The sequence below is a fragment of the Protopterus annectens genome, chromosome 6.part0, assembly GCF_019279795.1.
Source record: "Protopterus annectens isolate FY-2018-M chromosome 6.part0, PAN1.0, whole genome shotgun sequence".
Lineage (NCBI taxonomy): Eukaryota > Metazoa > Chordata > Ceratodontiformes > Protopteridae > Protopterus > Protopterus annectens.
The window spans coordinates 1,404,623,481-1,404,642,190 of NC_056737.1; the positions used below are offsets into that span (position 1 = coordinate 1,404,623,481).

General features: G+C 38.0%; 1 protein-coding gene across 1 annotated transcript in view; it reads right to left on the bottom strand.

Annotated features, from left to right (window-relative positions):
• Positions 1-18,710, bottom strand: part of ZRANB3 (zinc finger RANBP2-type containing 3) — a 2,104,294-nt gene that overhangs the window by 79,975 nt on the left and 2,005,609 nt on the right. The window lies entirely within an intron of this gene.

The following is an 18,710-nucleotide window of genomic DNA, read 5'->3' on the forward strand; positions in this document are numbered from 1 at the left end:
GAGCATGTTAGCCAGCAAGTTTATTTTTGTTACTGAATCATACAACTCAACAAGCTCAGGCTTTGGCTAATTTCTTTAGCACAGTACAATAAATATCTACAGTCTTCAATGCTTCCACAGCAACATGCAGAAATTAGGTAGAATGCACATTTTCATTCATCTCAGCTATTCCATGAAGAATTAGTTTTAATGTCTGTGTGCAAGACTTTCAGTTTTCTTCCAAAATGCCTTGCAACAACAGAATTCCATGTGGCTGCAGTTTGAGCATTTGTTTCCTCTTAGAGTTATATTTCATTACTTCCAAACATAAGTACAGTTGTGAGAACAAAAACATTTATTTACTTCTTCAAGCATGTCTTGACTTCTGACGTCACATATCTAAATGTTTGTCAAAATCCCACATTAACAACACAGAGACTAAGGATGGTAACTATGTTTGACTAGCTTCCATGAGATGTTTATTCAGACTGCCTTCTAGATGGCATGTGTAATACATGAGACCAAGATTGCTTGTAGCTAGGTATCAGCATGTTTCGGCAATAACACATGACTGCATTTGGACAAGCCAAGCATTACCCATACTCATGTATAATGTTGTGTAGATAGGTAACTGCCTTTTTTGGCAGCCAATAGCATTAAATTTAGTAAGACATTTACTATGTTTAAGCTATTCAGAGCCTATGTCCCAGCTCAAAAGAATCATTTCCTTAGTTACAAAGATTTGTTTCCCCAATATTTCTGAGAACATCATACTGTAGGGAATTTTAAAATCTGATAAATCATTATATTCCTAGATTTGTTTCCCCAATATTTCTGAGAACATCACACTGTAGGGAATTTTAAAATCTGATAAGTCATTATATTCCTAGAATATGTTCCCAATTACCTCTCTCTTTCCCATTACATATCCAGCATTTTCTGTATACCAGATGAAAAATTATTTTGTATGCTTGGGCTATTAAAATATCTATGCAAACACTACCAAGCAAAACAAAAGTCCTAAACCTTCTTCACATTGTTGCTGTATACTTAGGAGCCATATAGACGTCTTTTTATTTTTCCTTAGTAAATTGTCTTTCCAGTCCCCAATTATTTCTAATTTCTTTGATTGATTCTTATAGTTATGATGAAATATTTTATTTGCCAGACTGATTATCTTTTTTTGGTACTTTTCCGTTAAACCCCTACCACTTCACGCTGCTGTGTTTTGCCGGTATTTCATCAGTTGTTTGACTGCCTTCTTTCCTACAGCAATGAGAAAGATGATATTAAAAGAATTTGGATGCCGTACCTTAAAAGTAAGATGGATCAGTTTGAAAAACATTTTGGTAATATTAGGTAAAAATGGGGATAACAGTATATGAAGCATATCAAAATAAAGAGCCGAATATATTTTTTTTAAAGAAGTAAATGAACACTTGGTCCTCTTGCAGAACACAAATACTTGATGGGAAATTGCTTGGGTTCTTGACTTGCAGTAAGCATTTGGATGGTTCCCTTTAATAAATCAACAGTTTTCCCTACAAATAAAACAAAGTTTACTGAAGTGTCTTGGTTTGCTTATGGGCAAATTGGGAAAAGGAAGATCCATTGAGATGCCGTGTTTTGGAGACGACAGTAAATGCTGTGTGGTATAAACCTAAGTTGAGCACACATCAATGTCAGCTGTCAGCCTGAAATGACTTTCAGTTACATTTAACAGACTCTAGTTCATGTAGGTCAGTACAGCCTCTTCTTTCTGCCTAGAAGTACAGTGGCTTAAATATTTAAATGAGGCTTTTGTCTAACCATGATGCTTTTTTCTCATTAACATCCTGGAAGATGGGCGATGTTTTCATTATGGAAGAAAAGAGGGCTACTACTTACAACTGACAAGAAACAATTTACTTCATAACACCACTGCAGTCTCTGCGCTGCAGTTTAAGACTCATTAAGGCTTTTTTATGATTATGTGTACAACAGTTGGACACCAATGCTCACTATAACATAAGGAAAGTAAGTCATGGGGGATTTTATTTTCTGCAGCTGGAGGAATGAAAATGATAACAGGGAACTGTCCTTGTGGATGAGAAGGCATTACAGTTTTATCAAGTACTGCTGTGATCCCTGTTCCATTCATTACATGTGTTATATACATTAAGCGCGAAGTGGTAGAGGTTTAACAGAAAAGTACTCCTTTTTTTAATAACTGCTTCTGTTCTAGACTAAATTCAAAACTCTACCATACCTGGCCTTTCACTTAGCACTCCCCTATCCCCTACTCTTGTACCTATATTCTGTTATCAGTCCTTGGTACGGAAAGCAATCTCTAACCTGCAGTCCAGACTTCGGTTTGGCGTCATTACACTCAGTCCCCCCCCCCCCAAGTTATTTTTCACCATACTTTAGCTCCAACTTATCTATTTGCTTCATCCTTAATGCTGTTTGTGTCAGGTTGGTTATCCCTCCACTTTACAGCACTCAAAAAATAAGTCACATACCTGCAAACCTTAATCATAAATGTTTTGTATGAAATAAGACTTATATTCTCTGTGGTGATGCTTTTGTATTTCTTATGTCAGTTCAGTAAGCAATGAAAAATGAAAGATGAGCATATATACAATCACGTGACATACCAGACGGTACAACCATGTGAGCCAAAAGGTCACAGATCTCAACCATTTTATCTCAGCTTAACTTGCACAAGTATATTTATTGTCAGTATTTTATTTACATTTTCATAAGCATTATAAGTTACACTTAGTAGCCTACAGTAAAGCAAAAAGCCCAGATAAAGGCAGTCTGTGCAGTGGTTTATGGCAGGCATCCAGTTTTAGCACAGCAGGAAGTTTATCATTAAATGGAAGCTAGAAAATCAAGGTTGTGGCCACAATCATTTTTGTTTAATGGATAGTAAGCCCTAAACTTCATCTGGGTCACAAAGATGATCAAAGAAAGCTGAAAAAATAAGTTGTCCTGTTACTTCTCAACTACAGAATGAAACTATGTCCCTGGATATTTTAAGGATTCTGAAACTGCACCAAATTTTTAAGCAAGGGTTAAATGCTTTGTAATTTGGGTTTAGTCATTGTGATGTCAAAGATTTTCAACATCATTTAACTTTTTAAAGTATTGATTTTCCTTTTTGTATGTTTTTTTCCTGTTTCTGTTACTGTTTTCTATGCAGTGTGAGGATTTGAAACCGCCTGCTGGTGTTCTGTTTCGCCAGACTGCATAGAATGCAGTAATTATCAATTCTCAGATCTCCTCCCCAAAACACATATTTTTATAGCACTCCATTTTGTACACATCAGGTTGTACACTGGGCTTGACATCCTAATGATTATTTTATGTACTTCACTGGAATGAATGATCATTTTGACAAACACTTTTTGTGTACTATGCCTAAGTTATCACTGACATACTGACTGTTGTGTCCCATCAGAGTGCGTGTTTTTGCATACAAATAAAGTTAATATGCCAGCATCCTGGCTGGAAGGCTGTTACAGCCTGTAAACTGTTTTCATATCCTTCAGGATGATACAAAATAAAGTATCCTGTTGTGATTGGTCACCCTGTACTTAGAGGTTGCTGAAGTAGGCTCACCAGGCATAATCCAAAGGATATGTTACTAGATATTGAACTTAGGCGGTGAAATGGATCACATTTCCACAACTGAGTATAAACGGAATTCTTTCTTTATGTACTATGAATAAAGATCATATCCAGTGGACTGGTATATAAAGTAGGTCATAGTTTCATCAGTTCTTACTAGGCATGCACTCCAAGAGACCACTGAGGGGCCAGCCGAAGTTCTCTAGAGCACCCTGCAGTGAAGTGACATGCTCAAAGTCACACTGTAGACAAATGGAGGCTGATGGAATTTGATTACAAGGAAAAAAAACTCCTTACTATCCAGTATAGCCTCCCAAGTCATCATCCCACAAGCTTTTATATTATGAACTTGCTCATATCTAAAAAGAATATATAGTCTTGAAACAAGAAACAGTGTGGAGAAAAGCCTTGACTTCTGTGATGAATGGCACCCTTTGTTTTGTTTTATTTACAGATAGTTGACCTTTCAGCCTTAAATCTTACTGCATTTCAAGTGATGGCGTATTGGTAAGCAAGATCATCTTGTGGCTTCTGAAGTAATTACACTGCATAGCCTTGTAAATTGTGCCATTATGCTAAACCTACCCCAAAACAATTTTGTTTACTCTTTTGGGGGGATCTGTCATTTATTTTATTGCTTGTTTGTTTTTTAAGGAGAGGGAGGCATAGCAATATTGGCTTACTTCCTTGTACTGCAGCCCACATAATCATATCATCATGCTTGTCTGTTGTTGCTTTATTTTTTATTTAATTTATTTATTTATTTTTGCTTTAAGAAAATACAGTTCTGAAACTTGCTTCCCATGGACATTAAGGAGTAGAAAATGGAAAATAAGACAAGTCTTTTTATTTATTTATTTGCTTACACTTTGCTGGCCAGGTTAGCCCCCCTCTTTTCAGGGAGGACATGATGTGGTAGGCATACTGAACAGGGTAGCAGGGCACTGGGGACCTTCCACTACTCTTTTTGGTAAGTGCTGTGGGATCTTTTAGATTCACCTGAGCTACCACCAATTCAGGCAGAGAGGGTCTTGGTAGGTACCCAACAGGTGCCCCAAGGGCCACAATCTGGCTCACCAAAGCATTCTATTTGGCCTTTGGCATGTCCCACAATAAACAGTTTTGATCAGAAAGATGCATGTTGAACATGGTAACGTACTGCCCCCAGCCTTGCCAAGCATGTTAAGTTGCCCCTCAGCTAAGAATGTAGGAAATCCCTGTGTGTCCCATCTGACTGATTCATTTTTAAGATCTCCTGGCTCCATCTGTTTTTTCACTTGAATCTGAACTTCATTGGCCCACTTTGCTGCATACACCTTTTGCCGATGGAGGAAACTGTTCAGGAGGAATTCCTTTTCTATAGATTATTTCTAATTCTTAACAAAAGGCTTTTGATAGTAAGGAGTAGTAGGTACATACATTTCCTTTAAGGTCATGCTCAGAGTTCTGACTTATGAAAGCTGGAAGGCAGTCGATTTGCTGCAAAGCGTCCACTCACAAGTCTTATAATCCTTACAAGCGAAAATGCCAAAATAAATTTAAATAAATAAAATAAAAGTAGTTTACCATGCATGATGCACATGACTCCTACGCACCTGGTCTGTTCCACAATCATGCCTAGCCACATGACGACTTGATTATGGGGGCTGCAGTACAAGGAAGTAAGCCAATATTGCTATGCCCCACCCACGAAAACAAACAAACAAGCAAGCAAGCAATAAAAGAAACCACAAATCCCCCCAAATAGATAATATTATTGTTTGGCGTGGGTTTAGCATAATGATTAAAGTCTTCACCTTATAGACCACACAAGATACATGGCTTGATTCTGACTTCAAGTTATTGGCTTTGCTTAAAATTCCTTCAGGGTAGTTAGCCTAATATTCAGCTATGAATTAATGAATAATTACATTATTCATTAATTCTTCTTCTTGTATTAGCGCCTGTTCTGCTTTCTTTTTCTGTTTTTTATACTACCTTCAGTTTAATACCTCTTAGCAAAGCTGAAACTGAGAAAGGAAATGCTCTGTACCTGAACAGCATTAACACTTTATGCCGTTCACAGATGTAAGCCTAGATGGGTATAAACGTGGAGACAGCTACAACACTTTTTTAAGGTCTTATTTTCACATACAAATTTTACTTTATGTGAAAGTAAGCCACTGGAAAGCAATGAATGTCTACAGATGGATGAATGAATACAGATGCAGCATTACATTTTGCACCTTTGAACATGATCTTTCAATGAAGGACACCCTTCTACCTTTCTTTCCTACATTAAGGATATCATACGCTGACTGTCCAACAAAGGAGTGCTGAGACACTGAAACAGTAAGAAACGTAGTTCTAGCATCATAATATAAAACTGTTGCAAACCATGCTATTCTTTGGTTTAGTTAAAGAATCTTGAATATTATATACACAGTGAACTCCTTTTTTCTCCACTGTAGCAACTAATATCTATCTATTCTATTAGAAACACTGTTGTATGTACTTATTGCACATTTTCCTGAATTTGCACTAAAAAATATAACTCTGATAAGAAACCATGTGAGCTAATTAGTGTTATACTCAACTGCTAAGGTAGACGTGTACACCTTTGCTACAGTTATCCAACAATCTAGAACCCTTATCAAATAGAAAAAATGCAAAAGATGAACCTTTTGTGAAGAAATTAGACACTCTCATCTGTTCTAGCATGCTTGGCTGAAGTTTTTGTGCATAATTTCAGACTGACCTGTGTATTGCATGCCAGCATGACTAGCTATGCTATTGTAAATAGGTTTGCACATGTTGATTTATGATCTGTTTGTACAGAATATTTTAAAGACTTGAACAGTGAGTGTCCTTTTCCACTACTAACTGCCCTTGTCTTTGAAGAAAAATTCGAAAGCCAAATTGTCTCAGAATCAGCTGATCTGCAGATGATGTCATTGGAATGTTGACCGTTGTTATGTGTTACTGACAGAAGCTGAAAGACAGGAAGGAACTTTAATAAACAGCTGTTGGTTGATTTTTAAAATATGAAATGAAAATTAGAATTAGATCAGTTGTGATAGTTAGGCTAGTCTATAAAAGAGCCTGCTGAAGACAGCTTAAGTCAGTTACAGAAGTCAGTTGCAGTTAACAGACAGTTGTGATTTGTTCACAGATGTACTGTGCAGTGGATACCCAAAAGGACGCATCAAGAACTGTAAGCCTGACTTTGCTCTGTTTTAATAATTTAGTTTAGATCAAGGACAGTGTTCTTTAGTTAGGGAAATTATAACTAATCAGTTAGAGGTTTTCTAAATGTTGGATTTCAAACCTTCAGTACTAATTTCATTTTCCTGGTGATTGAGTTCTGTTTGTTTATTGGAAATTACTGATTTATATTTTTAATCATTTTGCTCATTATTAAATATTTTCATTAACTTACATTGTAGCTGGTCAATCCATGTTTTCTAGTGATCTGAGAGTGCTTATACTTGCCTTAACTTCCAAGGCCAATCCAAAAGCCTGGCTGCTTACGTCATTTACTACTATTTGTTTTAGTATTTAATTTTCATAACTGGACACCCAATTTAAAGGGCATGAAGACACTCTGATTGGTGACTGCATTACCGTATTATTTTGGGGAAGGGACAGAGCTGGAAATCTGTGTCAGGCTTTCCCAAAAGTGCTTGGATGTGTGAGATTTAATTTATTTAAGTGTGAGTGTATCAGAGTTCTTAAACTGGGACACACTGCTCTGGAATGTATAATGAGGAGTTATATTTGGGGTGGACAGAAGAATATAGTCCAGTCACAGGATTGTGTTGCTGTTGTGGTCGTAGGGGAAAATTGTGTAATACTGCACCTGTTTAAGTGACAGTCTCACATTGGAGTCAGAAGTGAGGCTTGAAGGTACTTAGTTACTGACCCAGGATAGTGGGATATGTTACACATTATTGTTGACAGTCCAGGCCAGACATCACATTATGTAATAGCAGCATAGTGGAAAATTAACTGGACGTAATATTTTTCAAACCAGTTAGATGTCAGAGAGAGAGAAACAGGTCTGCTTTGCAGAACTACATAAATCCTACCTACCTAAAGGAGACTGGTAAATCTGTCTGGCCTTTCTGGTGCTGGAAAGGAAGTCTGGACAGACGTTTATAAAATATCTTTAAGGGCACAGCACAAGTGGAGATACTGCATAGTTTCTATCCCAGAACATCATCATCTCTGTACATCTGTTTTTAAGAGAACAGGATTTTCTCCAAGCCATGTAAAAGTTTCAGCTGCAAAACTTAAAGGCCAACTTCACTCTATCTAAATACCAGAACAGCAGCAAGGGTGCAATGTCCTAGGGGGAGCAATCAGAAAGTGCAGTTCCTCCATTCTTTTTTTCTTTCCCAGTATTTCTGAATGCTAGTGCAGAAATAGGAAAATGCACTTTTCAGTGCTTCACAGCTTAGTAAATGGTAAATCAGCTTGCTACAGTTTAAAAGTGAACATGTCTTTTTTTTGTTTCTTTACTTGAAAAGCTGTGTGGAAGTGGAGGTGGGGAATGGGCCCTGTCATGGAGCACCAGAGTAAGGAAGCACACTTTTTTTTTGCTTTTCACTTAAAAAGCTGAGGGAGCAGGTTGCAAGAAGGGACCAGCACTGAGTACTAGACAGGGGCGACCCGTGCTATTGGACTGCAGCCCCCCCCCAGCTGTAAAAAAAAAAAAAAATAAAATAAAATAAAATAGAGAGAAGAAAAGAAAAAAAAAACAATCACAAGTAGAGGACCTTCGCCCATGCGCACTAGCAGCATTTCCGATATCCGGACTGCTGATGAGACAGTCTGGAGCATGCGCAGACTGTCTCAACAGCAGTCCGGATTGAGAAGCATTCAAGTGCAGAGATCCCAGAAGTCTATTCAGCTGTAACTGCATAGACTGTCATTGGAAAGGGATCAGACTCAGACTGCAACATCGGCAGCTTGGGAGTCTTGTCGGGGGAAGAACGTCTCGCAGGCTTGTAGTGCTCCAACGGTTGTGGATTTAATGGTCCAACAGACTAAGCTGTGGAAGGATTTAGTGCTGCAACGGACCTATCCCAGGTAGGGTATGGGTGTGTGTATAAAATGCCCCAGGTGCTACATAGTGGTGGGTAGAGAATAAGGCTTGAACCCTGTACCTTGGGCACGGGTGGCAAGAGCCTGAATTACCTACCCACCACCATTTGTAAAAATGTTGCAGATTTTTCCCTCATACTTGTTCTGCTCCTTATAAAATCTGTGGTTTCTGTATTTTTGTGTCCTTGCAAAGCCAGTAGTGCATTGGTGCAGTGGTAGCATTGTTGCCTGACAGCTACATGTTCTCTGGTTTGATTCTTGGCTGGGGTGCCTTATCTTCTGTGTGGAGTCTGTATGCCCTCCCTGTTTTTGTTTCCTCTAGTGTCCTCCCATCTTACAAAGACATGTGTCTGTCTGGACTGTTTCTCCCTGGGCCTCTGCTAAAAAATAGCTTTTGTTCCAAGTCAGACTTTCCTGGTTAACAAATATTAAAAATGACACGCATTTGAATATCAGACTTTATATTCTTCAGAAAGTGCATGGTAACACAAAAGCTTTTATTCTAGCAATTTTCTAAGTATATAAGATGGATATTTGAAATTTGTCCCTACTTTTGGGACTGTATTCCCCCATTATTGGCTTCATCCAGGTTTTGTGCTAAGGTTGAGAGCTATGGTAAGAACTGAATTCACTGAATATGTTTGGGGGCTATATTCCCCCATTACTGGCTTTGTCCGGGTGTTTTTTGCTGAGAGGTTGAGAGCTATGGTGAGAACTGAATTCACTGAATGTTTGGGGGCTGTATACACCCATTACTGGATTTGTTCAGGTGTTTTGTGCTAAGAGGTTGACAGCTGTGCTATGGTGAGAACAGAATTCACTAAATGGTAGCCATTTAAGTTTCCGTCTTCCTCTTTCACAAAACAGCTGATATGGCATAGTGGTATGTTGCTCTGACTGTTTTGCACAGGATCCCCTGGGTTCAAGACGTGGCAGTGAAATGTATGGTGGTAACACAGCATTTTATTCTAGCAACTTTCCAACACTATACAAGCAATGTTTAAAATGTGTCCCTGGCTTTTGGCCTTTTGTCCCCCCCCCCCAATAAATTTTGGCTTTTTCCAGATTTCTTGTGTGCAAAGTTCAGAGATAGAGCTGAGTGTTGAGTAGATTTTACAAGGAGTCGAGAGCTGCAGGGGAACACAAGTTTAGTGCTGCTTATGCTAAGTCTGCTTGCATTCTTAATAGCACAACAGGTAGTATACTTGCTTTTCATGCAGAAGGCTGTGGGTTCTACTCCCACAGTATGTAGATGCATTGCTGATACTGTACTGTGTTGTAAAGGGGGGGGGGGGTGGATGCTGCAGTCCTTTTTGGCAAAGATACCTAGTAACTATGAACCTGTTATGAGTTTGCTATCCATTCCCTATTGCGGTATTACTAGCTTATCATTTTTTTAATGCATGCAACATAGGCAATTTATTCTTCAAGGGCAACAGGCACTTTATTTGCAGATGAAACAATGACATATAAAGTTATTTGCTAGCAGCAACCTCTTTATTAGTTACAGAGTTCTTTAATGTGAATTTTACTACTTCAGAGATTGTGCATACTTACTGATACTGGTGGACTATAGAAGGTTGAGTAGACGACTTTTTATGATGGAAATATTCTGAATTGGGCAGTTTTGTCATTGGTGTATGCATTTTGTTTCATTGTTTACTGGAAAAATGCTCAAAACAATAAATTTAAAATGCCCTCTAACAACTGTACTGTATTGTATAAGGAATATAATGTAATACAGTCAGGAAGGTGTATCAAATAGCATGTGTATGCTTCATGTTCAAGGGGCCTATGATTTTGAAAGCAGCCCAGAGTTGATCTTTATCTGCAACTGGCAAAATGTATTTTCTTTGAATGTGGGTTTCAATGCTGTTTCCAATGCATGTGAGTTTCAAGGGCAGAAAAGTTTTAATGCTAAGTCTATTTTCATTGTGAGACTGCATTGCTTTGTTTAACAGATATCTATTAGGGTTTGTGCTGTAAAATGCAAAATAAAACTTTCAAATGAAATCTAAATCATCGCAGAAATAAAGCAGTATGCACATTACAGTGTTTATGGTAAATGGGGCAAAATAACCAAAAAATGGGACATTGGAATGGCTGCAAGGGGGAGGCTCCATTTGAGCATGATTTTGTGAGGGGGGGGGGTAGCAAACTCAGACAGCCCCGGTTGAACTATACCTCTCAGTTGTCCATATTTTTGCAGAATGAATTGATATTTGTTTCTTATTTTTGGTTTGTTCCTCATAAAAGTTGTGGTTTTCTAGCAAATCATTTAGGAATGAAGTCACTAAATGCCAGACATTGAGTTTCAGATGTTATAACCTTCAGAAAAATGCATGCTAATGCAAGACCTGTTATTCTATCAACTGTCTACAAGAGCAGTTTTTAGTAGTGTTTGTATGTTCCCCCAATATATTTAGCCTTGTCCAGATTTCCTGCATTAAGAGGTTGAAAGGTATGTGCAAATTGCTTTGTAGAATTAGGAATATCCACACCTCTCCATTGTCCCCAATTTTGGCTCAAAATGTTGCTCTCTCCTAATAATCCCTCCTCAAAATGGCAATTTTGGTAGAAAATGTGGAGGGTTTACAATTATATATAACTGTAATGATCAGAGTTATAGATTACTTTTATTTCAGAAATGCATGTAGATGCTCTTATTTTGTTAGCTGCTCAAGATAACAGTGTTAATATTAAAAATGTGTCCCTTTTTTGACAGGTTCCCAGCTGTATTGTGTGGCAACTTTATATTTTTGCATCACATTTTTGGATTGTTTTTCATAAAATTGTGGTTTTCTGGCAAATTAGTGGCAAGACATTAAAGATTGAAGTTAGAAAATAATGGCAGATATCTGAGTTTCAGATTTCATACCCTTCAGAAAATCCGTACTAATGGAAGACCTACTACTGTTCTATTATCTAAGTTAATAAGAGCAATATTTAGAAATTGTCCTTATTTTTGGGCCTGTGTCCCACTTCTAGTTCTATGTATGGCTTTGTCCGGATTTCTTGCTCTGAAGTTGAGAGGTATGAATGTCAGAGCCATCACTGTCAGCCAGAGACATTTCAAATTGTGACATACTTGTTGCACCCCACTCCCCATTGTAGTGGCTCTGGATGTGTCCAAGGAAGGCAAGGAGCAGTTATGCAGTGTAAGTGTGCAGAGTATTCCCCCATCCAAGGTAGACCACAAGTACGACCGTGGCTTTTCATCTGTCCTTGATTTTGCAGAATGTTCTGGTTTTCTGTCATATTTTTATAGTGTAGATTTATGCTTCTTATTATTCAGGAAATGCATGCTGTCACAGTGCCCTGTTGCTCTGTTTAAGTAGCAATGATTTAATGACCATCAGGTAAGCTTGTCGGAGACTGTAAGATGCAAGTAAGGTTTAATAAGCATACTGTTAAAGAATTACCAGCATTGAAGCCTTTTCGTTGCTGCCATGCCGAAAATATTTACATAACTAGATAATGTATACGCCTTGGGTATTGAAATGCATATGACAGTATTTGTAATAAAAGGACAGGATTACAGTATTTTCAGAAGCTCATTACATTTGTTGGAGACTTGCAGTCATCTTTGCAGGCTTTACCCATAAACTAAACAGAATGCCAATCTATCATGTGTGGTCCATAACTTGTGCAGAAATCCTTTAAGCAATTTATCTTGAGCTTGTTTATTTGCTGTTCATTTTTTACTTTGATCATGTCTTCCCCATGAAACAAGTAGATAGTTGTGTCAGGCAGCAGGTCTTTTTTGGATAAAAAACAGTTTTACAAGTGGGGGTATCACAGAGATTGCGACTTTCAGCATGTTACTTTGTAATTTTATAAAGCTGAATATAAATTATAATTAGAACTGCAGTGCATGGAGTAGTGGTTTGGGTTGAGTGCTGCTTGTTTTTTTATACTTGATTTTGACTGGCATTCCAGTAATGTATTTAAAAAGTAATTTATTTTGTCATGCCTCACAACCTGTTTCCATCTGGATATTAAGTTGTCATGTAGCCGATGCTTTGAAATATTTTTTTCTTCTACACTTCATTTTGTCTTGATTGGACTCTTGTAATGACTGTTTGGCACCCAGGGCAGCGTATTTAATTAAAGTTCCAGTTGTGGTTTTGAGCATAGCTCCACCCCTTTCTGGTTGACCACACCCCTTCCCATTGGCCACACCCATTCAGCTGTCTCCTGCAGCCCTCCTTTAATTTGAAGTCACCAGCTGCCACTGGTACTAGATGATCCATCTATTGCCCTGCAGAGTCCTAAGAGGAAGGAAAATGTATATACATCACATAAAATTCTCCTCTTCACTACATGGGTTTGGCGATGGAGTTTCTGTTATTCTTTTTACCCTGAAACTACTGCAGGTACTTGCAAAGTTTTCATCCCAATTCTCTCCACAGACTGATTTAGTCAAATAATGGCAATGACATAGCAGACCCTGTTGTTTCATTGTAGTTTCATGCATTCTACTAAAATGCCTCCTTCCAAAGGACCAAATTAGATGCAGCTACAGTAGGCCTAATGTCATGAAACACTGCTGAAGTGCTAAACTGATCTACTGTTGGAGGCCTAAACCAACAAAAACAAACAAGGACGTCAATGTAGATACTGATGAAAATGCTGGTAAGGGTATGTTCTTTAGTCAACAGAGAGGTCAGTGAGGACAATTTTGCACTTTTGAAAACAATTTCATACCTTTGTGTGGATACTTTTTAAACACCTTTATTCAATCACCTGTGACATATGCAAACTTACATTTAAACAAAAGCAATCAAACCATATTAACAAGTTCACATTTATAAATATTATACATTACATATATTGTTATATATAATATAATCAAAGCAACATTACATCATTTGTTCAACTTCTGCCTTCTCTTAAACTTCATTTACTACAAAACATTTTTTCTGCATATATTGTTCCCGCAATTTCCATTTTTTTTAATGTAATTTGCTTCTAACCTTTACTAAAGATCTCATTACCTGTTCTTTTTTTAACAATAAATATCTTTATTAATTAAATTATCCCTTATGACATAGGCAATCATGCATTTATATACATAAAAACAAACCATACTGACATAATCCCAGCTGCAAGATTTTACATCACAAACCATATCGACATAATCCTAGCTGCAAACATTATACATCACTTATTATCTACCCAATCATTGTCAGCTAAACATTACATAGTTCAACTCCTGCCTTCTTTTAAACCCCCTTCCACCCCTGTAAGCATTGTTCCCATAATTCCCATTTTCGTATGTAACTTGTTCCTACCCTTTTTTAAAGCTCCCAGTTCCAGTTGTTTTACCTCTCTTACTATATTCACTACTTCTAGTACAGTTGGTTCAACTTTGATTTGCATTTTTAGCCACTGTTTTTTTGGCAGCCACCATAATTGGACTATGCATGGTTTTACTATGTCTACGCAATTCTGAATCTGTTTCACAGCTCAGAAAAAAATCCCTAGTTACACAAATTTGCTGACCCAGTACCACCGACAGAAAAGTCCTCAGGGAATCTTTAAAGATTGCCAACTCATTACACTCCCAGAAAATATTCCCAGTTACCGCTTTCTTCCCCATCACACTTCTAACATTTGCTATATACCTGAGGAGTATACTTGGGGTATATGAATATGTATGTAAACATTTCAAAGCAAAAATTCTAAATCTTCTAGATTCTGTTGCATATTTGGGACACATACATATATCCCCATTGTTTCTTTGCAAACGGCTTATTCAGTCTCTCTTCCCAATACGTTCTAACGTCCTCTAATTGATTCTTATAGTTATTATGCAATATTTCATATGTTCTACTAATTATTTCTTTGTAATGGCAGCTTCTGGTCTAGATTCTAGTAAAAACTCTACCAGTGCTGGTCTTTCATTTAGGACCCCCAATTTCTTTCTCTTTGCCTATACTCTGATATCAATTCTTGCTTGGGAAGGCAATCTCTAACCTGCAGTTTAAATCAATTATTGGCATCTTCCCATTCTATTAGCTTTCCCTCTCCAGTTATTTGCTCCCAATACCTTGTTTTTTTGCCAGTTTTCACCAATAAATTCCAACCCACTCTTGCCTATTATCTGAATCCCTAATTGCAGTCATCCCTATTGGCAGAATCTCCTTTCTCCATTCCCATGTTGGCTTAGTTCTTAGAATATTTTCTGCTACTTTAGGAATATAATATTCTGTAAGATTATTGTTATTCTCCTTAAAGATCTGCATCCCAAATCCCAGTCTCTCCTTGTTTCCAGAGCTTCCCCCGTTTCATCACCATCCCTTCCCACTTTGAATTATAGGTTTCTGATTGTGTTATGTACAAGTGCCTTAACTATGTAGCTCTGAAATACCCCTTCAAATTGGGTGATCCCAATCAGCCTTGTTCTATTGGAAGAATCAGCTTATCCCACTTGACTCTTGCAGTCTTCCCCTCCCAGATAAGATCCTTCAGCTCTTTATTAAATGCTATCCACAACTTCTCATCTGGTTGATAAAACATATGCCTAAGTTGTGTACAAGACTAAAGCATTCTAACTTCTTGTATCTTACTATCCGTAGCCATATAACAGAGCTTCCAATTTCTCAGTTTTTGTATTATCTTTTGTCAAGTCTCTTCCCACATATCCTTTTTAGCTGCCATATTGGAATCATTTTTCATCCATACTCTTAAATACTTCATTTTATCTGTGGTGGTGGTGCTGCGGTAGCGTTGTCGCCTCACAGTAAGACGCTGTCCGGTTTGATTCTCAGCTAGAGCGTCTTCTGCATGGAGACATGCATGAATGGGCGTACCTATGTTGAAGGTTGTGCGTCAGGGCAGGTAACTCGGCACGTAAAAATCAACTACCAATCATTAGCGGATCGGAGTTCCGCTGTGGCGACCCCTTAACCAGGAAAAGCCGAAAGACACAACAACTCTTAAATACTTCATTTTCACTTTGTGGATTTAGAGAAAGCATATGACAGTGTGCCTAGAGAGGAGTTGTGGTATTGTATGAGGAAGTCGGGAATGTCAGAGAAATATGTAAGAGTGGTACAGGATATGTACGAGGGTAGTGTGACAGCAGTGACGTCTGCGGTGGTAGTGACAGATGCGTTTAAGGTGGAGGTGGGATTACATCAAGGCTCAGCTCTGAGCCCTTTCTTATTTGCAATGGTGATGGACAGGTTGACAGACGAGATAGGACAGGAGTCCCTGTGGACTATGATGTTTGCAGATGACATTGTGATCTGTAGTGAGAGTAGGGAACAGGTGGAGGAGACCCTGGAGAGGTGGAGATATGCTCTAGAGAGAAGAGGAATGAAGGTCAGCAGGACTAAGACAGAATATATGTGTGTGAAAGAGAGGGAGGATAGAGGAATGGTGAGGATGCAGGGAGTAGAGGTGGCGAAGGTGGATGAGTTTAAATACTTGGGATCAACAGTTCAGAGTAATGGTGAGTGTGGAAGAGAGGTGAAGAAGACAGTACAGGCAGGATGGAGTGGGTGGAGAAGAATGTCAGGAGTGATTTATGACAGACGAGTACCAGTAAGAGTGAAAGGGAAGGTCTACAAGAGGGTAGTGAGACCAGCTATGCTATATGGGTTGGAGACAGTGGCATTCACAAAAAGGCAGGAGTCAGAGCTTGACGTGGCAGAGTTGAAAATGTTAAGATTTGCACTGGGTGTGACGAGGATGAACAGAAATAGGAATAAGTATATTAGAGGGTCAGCCCAGGTCGGAAGGTTTGGAGACAAAGCCAGAGAGGCAAGATTACGTTGGTTTGGACATGTGCTGAGAAGGGATGCAGAGCATATTGGGAAAAAGAAGCTAAGGATGAAGCTGCCAGGTAACAGGAAAAGAGGAAGGCCTAAGATGAGGTTTATGGATGTGGTGAGAGAGGACATGCAGTTGGTTGGTGTGACAGAGCAAGATGCACAGGACAGAAAGAAATGGAAACAGTTGACCTGCTGTGGCGACCCCTAACGGGAGCAGCCGAAAGAAGAAGAAGATGACTCTTAAATACTTCATTTTATCATAACCCTATAAATATGGGTATTGCTGAACCAGTTTGTGTGTGGGTACATAATTTACTGCTATTTCCTTTGTTTTAGCTACATTAATTTTGTATCCTGAAAAGATTTGAAACTGTCTCAAAATGTTCCATAACACTGTAATGTCCCTTTCTGGTTTTGTCATGTATAAAATAATATAATCTGCAAATAGAGACAGCTTTTCTTGACTACCATACTAATCATATCCTTGAATTTCTGAGTCCTTTATTTTCTTTGCCAATGGTGCTACATAAAATGCAAATAAAAGGGGAAAGAGGGCATCCCTGCCAGGTTTCTCTGCTCAAGCAGAAATTATCAGTGAGGACCCCATCCACGTAAATGTTCACCTCTAATCCTTCATATATCCTCCTAATCAACCTTATAATTTTATCAGGGAATACAAATACTTACATTGCTCTGCTCATAAAGTCCCAGCTTACACTGTCAAGTGCCTTCTCTGCATCAAGATCCACCAACAACAGTGGTATTTTCTTACATTCTGCTTTCCTCTGGATCATCAATGTTCTGTTAATGTTGTCAAATGTATGCCTCCCCTCCACAAAACCACACTGATCCATATCTATCAATTTTGGCAACACTTTTGCCATTCTTTTAGCCATTTTAGCAAACACTTTACAATCATGGTTTTGTACTGAAATGGGCCTGTATGAAGCTGGAGCCAATGGATCCTTACCCTCTTTAGGTATTACAGCTACCACCACTTTCTTCCAGGATGTTGGTATTTCTTCTCCTCTTAAAATACTGTTAAAACCTCCCAGATCTTTATCAGTTTTCCCTCCTAGCTTATTCCTGGGGACTTTCCTGTAGATTGTAATATATCACCATTTTTATCTCATCTCTTCCTTTCCTGTTAGTACTTGAGTGTCATCTACCTCTAACCTTAGCATATTTAATTTTTCCATAAACATTTTAATTTTGTACCTTTTCTTTATTTCTATACTTCTCTGCTTTATACAGACTTTCACAGAATTTCTGAAATATTTCTAATGTCTACATGTTCTCTTGTTACCTTCCTTATTATAGGCTCCCTAAGCTTAATGACAGCCCTTTCTACGTTCTTTTGCTTGAGCCGTTGTGCTAAAAGTTTTTGTGCTCTAGAATTATTATCAAAAAACAATTGTTCAACAGCAATCTTTCTAAACGCATGCATATTTTCAATGTAATTACTTATTTTCTGTTTGGCATTGTGTAGTCGCTCCTCTTCTTGTTCTGTAAGATTCCCCCTATTCTGCAATACTTTAACATTTATCAGTCCCTCTAAATAATTCTTGTTGCTTCTTAACCATAACTCCCTTTATTTCCAACCTATTTTTAAACTCCACTTTAATTTTATTCCACTTCCTAGCTATATTTTCAGAAGAAATTTCTATCTTTTGTAAAGCTCCTGAATAACGTTCACTACGCATTCCTTCTATTCCTTGATTTTCGACAGATAGGTGGGAAAGCACCAGTGTGTCATTTTTATTTTTGTTATTATTGGCACATGATCTGAAACAGTTATTGCGTGTGTATCAAGACCTTTAATTAAATGTACATGTTCCTGTGAAATGTAAATTCTGTCTTACCTAGCCCAGTTTTTATATCTTGGGAAATATGTAAATTCACTTCAAACTCCTAGTACTGAATTCCCATCTTCCATGCCAAATATTTTCATAAATTTCTTCAAGTCTACCTTCTTTTGTTATATTTTCCCTTCTGGGCCCCCCCCAGACACATCTTCACTGCTGCAAATAAAATTCCATTCCCCATCTATAAGTAATATTCCTTGCTGAAAGCTAATTATTTCTCCCAGAATTTTCTTAAGCTCCATTATAGCAGTTTTTGATACTATATAAATAAATGCCAATGTATTCCTCCTCCATTGCCAGTAGACCCTTGGTACTACAAATCTATGATTATTATATTTTTTTTATCCCCTTCTATCACTATTGTAGCTCCTCTTGCAATTTATAT